The following is a 6,572-nucleotide window of genomic DNA, read 5'->3' as shown; positions in this document are numbered from 1 at the left end:
CGTAGTACTTCGAGAATCCCTGACTAGTTTGAAATTTCGGCCAGGCACATTTTTAGGTCTCAAAAAAAGAGGACGTCTGGTCACCCGACATCAGCGTGTTAAGCTAATGCTTGCTTTATTTCAAGCTAGCTAGCGAAAACATGTTCTTTACACAAAACGACATTTAAAAAAAATATGTTGACATAACGTTACCTTTATATTTTGACTTCTTTTCCTCCTTCGCTTTTCTTCTTTTTCGGAACTGTGCACCTGAGGGCTTAGCAGTCCTTTTCATGATGGAAAATAAATTGTAACTAAAATCGCCTGTCCTGCCTGTTCTAACGGATCGCTGGTTCGACGTGACTTGCCAAGTGACAAACATGGCTACTTTAGTTTATTTTGTAATTTTATTTGTTATTTTCAAGACAGAAACACCCGTGGGCGTCACAAATTATTTTATGATTTTATTAAGCTATTTTTCCCGAGGAGGAGGGCGCTGGTAGTGCGGCCCTCCAGCAGATGGCGCCCTCGGCGACCGCCTACGTTGCCTATGCCCACGGCCGGCCCTGCGTGTTCTTTTTAATTTAACACGTCAACGTGACGTGACACTGGTGGCTGGATAATTGGCAGCTGCAGTTATTCATGTGAATGAAAAATGAGGAATTGGCTCTACCTGATGAGGCAGCATGCAAATAAATAACCAAGCATCTGCTGGTTTTAGATAAAAACAACTAAATTAGGGTTGATAGTAGAGCAACCAACAAGCCATCCAGTCATTTAAATCCTTCTGCCTTCCAGTGAATCTGTCTAATGGTCAGTTTTCATTGCCTGACCTCAATCAAAATGCTGGTCTTTTGTGCTGGCTTTGGTCTACGCCAGCTTTTAAATGTGCTGTTTGTGTTTCTTTGTCCTGATGTGTAGCTAGCTGTGTGTGAGGTCAGATTAACAAATGTTAAGGCCGGTGGCGGGCTGAATGACTGCATTAACCAGAGGACAATGGGAGCATGGGACAAAGGCCTTTCACGACCTGTCTGACAGCTTGTAGCGTTGATGTCATTCTCTGACTCAGGCTGTTGCCGCCGTCTCTGTCACACTGGACGCTCGGATGGATGACATCACCAAGTGACACACATCTCTCTCCTGCCTGTTTTGGTTTTCATTTTCTCTACTTTTCGTAGGTCACTAATGACCTCATTAGCTTTCATGTATTGTCGGCTTCTGTCACTGAAAAAAACATTCGTTTACCAAGGAGACTCGGATAAAGGGAGAGTATAACAGAGAAATGAGAGGGTATTTTCTTTAAGACAGTAGTTGATTTAATACACAAACAAACAAAAATCAACATAAATTCAATTTATCTGAATATTTTACAAGTATTTTGGTGACAAAATTAGTTTTGTCAAAGGACTTTTCTAAAGGCAACGAGTGAGCTTTTCTGTTCAATAATAATGAGGAAATTAGGTAGGGAAACTTAACTACTGTTCTCCCCCTTGTTCTGCATGCATGACTGGTAAACTGTTCTTTGTGTGTGAATTCAGTGGACTGACATTTCAATGCAACATTAATAGCAGGCTAACCCTTGATGGTAGTCACACTGAATGGAAATGACAAGGTTCAACCCAAGATGTGCGCTTGAGGGAATGATGGACTGATAGCAAGTCATTGATATGCTCACACAGAACATTTCCCTGCATGATACCAAATCAAATTTGTGCCGGGTCAAAGCAGTATGTAGATTACCTTCACTATGGAGATCATTTTACTGTTGCCTATTTATTGGTAATATAATAATATATTACAATCGTGTAGGCAGTTTTGATTATTCTTTGTGGACAGAAAATCTTGTTGCTTTTTTGGTGTCAACAGTTTCGTTAATCGTTAAGGTAATCATTACACACTGACATTATTGTTTTTGCTGCACTGTGTAAATTTGACATCTTAAAACTTTTAAAATTGAGTGCTTTTCCAAAATGCTTTTTGACCCTTTCACCCTTCTTGCTTGTGTCAAATTGAGTTACGACACGAGCGAGCTTCGGATACGCCGCTGCTCGTGTGAAGTGGAATTTTTTTTTTTATGCAATTAACTACTGTAATGCCCTCACTTGTGGGACAGGACAGTCAATGTCCTTTTTTTTTAAAATAATAATAATAATAATTTTTTTTTTTTAATGGCACAAACACTACAAAATAAGGAGTACTGCATGCTAAAACTCCATACGCTCACACTTAACTAACCTGCTCCAGCACCGAACGCCACACCCCTGGTATGGTAAAGTGACTTGTTTTGCTCGCGTTTCACTACCTACATCCAAGGTATCAGTTATATAGTATGGAACATAATTACACTTTTTTTTTTTTTCACTTTCTTTTCCATGAAAATAAAATCATGTGCAACCGATGTACATGTTTGAATTACAGAAATTCAAAGGATATTTTTTTTCAGTGTTCTTCTGTACAGGTGTATATATACAGGTATAATTAGTTTTAGTTTTTTCTCCCCAAATAACTATGGACCCTCAGTTCAGGGGTTCCTCAGTTTCCAACGGCCTGACGTACGTACGACATTTAATTTAGTATTTGTAAGAATATATTGTCACGCAGCACAAGAAGGCACACTTATTTATTGCCAAATTTACTGTTTTTCATTTGACTGTTTTATATTCATGCGACACGGTGACCAACTGGTTTTGACATCCGCCTCATAGTTCTCAGATTGAGGGAACAAATCCAGCCTGTGTGGGATTTCTCCGGGTACTCTGGTTTCCGCCCACACTCCAAAAACCTGCTTTGGCATTCATGACAGGTTAATTGAAGACTCTAAATTGTCCGTAGTTGTGAGTTTGAATGGTTGTCTATATTTGTCCTGCCATTGGGTGGCGACCAGATTAGGGGGTACCCCGCCTCTCGCCCAAAGTCAGCTGGGATAGGCTCCAGCACACCCGCGACCCTGGTGAGGCTAAGCATTACAGAGAATGGATAGATGGATGTTTTATTTCATGGCTGAGAAGTGTTTTTCCTACAAATATTTACTGTAATTGTGACATTTCAAGATTACGAACGTCACACAATGAACTTTTTTGTGGCCTAAGACAATGTTGTCACGTGGCACAAGAAGACATATGCTCAGTTACTGCCGTATTTACTGTTTTTCATTGGATTAACTACAGTATTATTTTACTTCCGCATTAGTGTAGGTTCGAATATGGCACATTCCGACTTTCCGTGCAAATTCGGATTACATTAGCACTGTATACATACATGTAAACATAGGACCCTAAAAGTTTACATCTCTTTTGAAATAAGTATTTATTAACTGTGTGATACATTTACTCTGTGTAACCTATCCTTTAATGGAGGCAAACTGAAAACGGGTTTGATTTATAGGCACTTTCTGAAGTGCTAATTGTCAATAACACTTATTAACAAAAAGCTTTTATTGTGCTATTCCATGCACCTGCTGTCCTCCTCCATCCTCCATCTCTGTCATAGGAAGTGAAGCGTTTCACATTTGTGACAGCTTGTGTCGAATTTTCTAGGGAGTTAGCCTCAACAGAAAGAACACAGTGGCTGCAGAGACAGCAGAACAAGACTGAAGACAGCCTATCAAAGTCACCAAATCACACTTTAAAGCAATGCAAAACATTTTGTGCTGAGCTAGTATTGCAATAGTTCTATATATTGTCCCCTCATTAATTTGCAATAATATCACTGTCGAGATGCAAATCAATCACAACGCCAAGTTGCAGCCCCTTGTGGGACAGTCCCACGCTCCCACACAGACATGCAGCAGGTGACCCCCCCATGTCCTGGAAACAGTTGCTACACGCGATTAACAACGGGCACTTGGGGAGTCATTGGTATTTATATTTGAGCCGTTTGTTTGTGTCAGAGGTGGAAAGCAGCAAGTATATTCTGATGAGATGCTCGGTTGGAGCGCAGTTAAAGTTGCTATAAAAGTTTTTGTTTAAGAAACACAAAATGTAGTGTTGTTACGATGCCAAAATTCTGACTGATTAAGCATCAAGTACCTCGATACTGATACCGATACTATGGCAAAAACCTGGAACGTCACTAAAAGCAATTGACTCATAGATGACAAAACTTGGAATTTCAAATTCTTTGTATTCCCCCCCGCACCCCACCAAAAAAAGAAATATGGGGCAGTGGAGCGTCCATCCATCCATTTTCTGAGCCGCTTCTCCTAACGAGGGTCGCGGGCGTGCTGCAGCCTATCCCAGCTATCAGCAGGCATGGGGAGAACATGCAAACTCCACACAGGCGGGGCCAGGGATTCAACCCCAGTCCTCAGAACTGTAAGGCAGACGCTCTAACCAGTCGTCCGCCAGTGGAGCGTATTAAATGAAATTATTATATCATCCAGTTTCTAGACTGCTTATCCTCAGGATTGCGGGTGAGCTGAAGCCCAGTTTACTTCGGGCGAAGGGCGGGCTACACCCAGGACTGGTTGCCAGCCAATCACGGGACACATATAGACATACACATCTGTTACCTGTTTGACGAATAACATGATGTCATCAGGGCGGCACGGAGGACGACTGGTTAGAGCGTCTGCCTCACAATTCTGAGGACCGGGGTTCAATCCAGAGGCCCGCCTGTGTGGAGTTTGCATGTTCTCCCTGTGCCTGCGTGGGTTTTCTCCGGGTACTCCGGTTTCCTCCCACAACCCCAAAACATGCATGGTAGGTTAATTGAAGACGCTAAATTGCCCGTACGTGAATGTGAGTGTGAATGGTTGTTTGTTTGTATGTGCCTTGGAATTGGCTGGCAACCAGTTCAGGGTGGACCCCACCTGCTGCCCGAAGATAGCTGGGATAGGCTCCAGGATAAGCGGCTCAGAAAATGGATTGATGGATGATGTCATCAGGCTTTATTAGCAATGACATGTCAGTTAGTAAAAGATAAAAGAGCTAATCAATCTTAGCAATCCAAGTAATCGGAAAATACCTTGGACTGGTGAAATTATTAGAGCTGAAACGTCTTTCATTCTTTCCCCATACAAATTCTGTACGTATGTTATGGCAGTGTCTAATAAACAGCAAACACACTTAAGGAATGAACAGTTCTCCAACAAGATTCTATCTGCTGAACTGCACAGAAGTACTGGTACTGATATTGTGTAATAGTAGTAGTAGTGTTTCTCTTTTGGCGGTGCGGTATTGCGGTATTTTCTAGTACTAGTATACAATGCAACCCTAATGTGCTCACTGTGGGAGAATAAACACCATCAGACATTATCCAATACGCCCCAATTCGTCTGTGTGTGATAATGCTTCCATTCTGGGAGAAGGTCACAATTAAATTGGCCTCCCACCCCAGGCAGAATGACAATATTTTGCTATTCTTGAGATCATTATCGCACATTTCACTGACGATGAAGCATTAAATCAAGATATTGAGTGCACGGATGGCCAATATCAATGATGGGGTTTTGCCTTAATGCATAACAATTGTATGTGCGCGTATAAATTCTGGGATCATCTACTATACAACATTTACGAGTTGCTTGGTAACCACATGGATGATTCAGGCCTTCCCTTAGGGAAGGAAGGGACATGCCAACGTGATTGAATAATACTGAGCACGCCAGCTCAGCTCAGGGTAAATAGGTTTGTTATTAGTTCAGAGATGGAGATGTTATGGTAAGAGGACTTTTGTTTCGTTCATGTGTCACCCATCTTGGAGAAGCAACACTAAAGTTGAAGAGAAACAGATAAATCTACTCTCCGTCGTTATGTAACCAGTGAAAGCCAGTGAATAATGAGACCAGAAACAAATGTGAATCATTTTTGTTTAACCATTTGAATCAATCATGAAAAATAATAGTAGGATCTTTTAATGCCGTGTACTGTCATGGCTATATAAGGTCTGAGGTCACCATGGGAACAAGTGGAATTAATATTAAATAATTTTGACAAAGGGATCCTATTTTTTTTATGACAAATGTATGGGGAAGTGAAAAGGGAGGTTAGCTGCCAAGGTGACTCACCATCACCATCACGTATCTCATTTTGCATTTTCGTTATTATTGGCAACTTAGCCAGATTGTACTGAACAGCCGTGACAGAAAGGCGTGCATCTTTCTCATGCTGCCTTAAGTTTCATTTCCAGGTTCCCTGGTTATTGTCACATTTTTTCACTTTGGATTGCCACCGCTGCATTTGGAACGAAAAATCACAAACAAAAAGCAAAACACACTTGATGAGTTAATCCTTTCTTCATCCACTGAGCTGAGAAAATTGTTCTATTTACATGCTCATTACCCTTTTCTTCTTCTACGACAGATGCTCATGTCTCGCATGTGGCGATGCATGACAATGGTTCTGGATTCGTAAATGTATTTTCTCAAAACGTAGGTTGAATTCCTGGTGCTACCAGTGAATCGATCGATCTGGTTGAGTGACTTCTTTGATCTCTAGATGTAGTTATTGTCAGTCTAATAAAATAACACCCCCCCCCCCAAAAAAAAAAAATAACACACCAAAAAAACTAAACAAAAAACACTTATGTCAAATTGGTCCGATATTTTCCGGCTATTGGAATGAAAGCTGGCTAATGGGTCTAGTTTTCAAATG

This window comes from Phycodurus eques, chromosome 18, assembly GCF_024500275.1.
Source record: "Phycodurus eques isolate BA_2022a chromosome 18, UOR_Pequ_1.1, whole genome shotgun sequence".
Taxonomy (NCBI): Eukaryota; Metazoa; Chordata; class Actinopteri; order Syngnathiformes; family Syngnathidae; genus Phycodurus; species Phycodurus eques.
The sequence above is the reverse complement of the archived record's forward strand: the minus strand, read 5'-3'. Positions refer to the sequence as shown.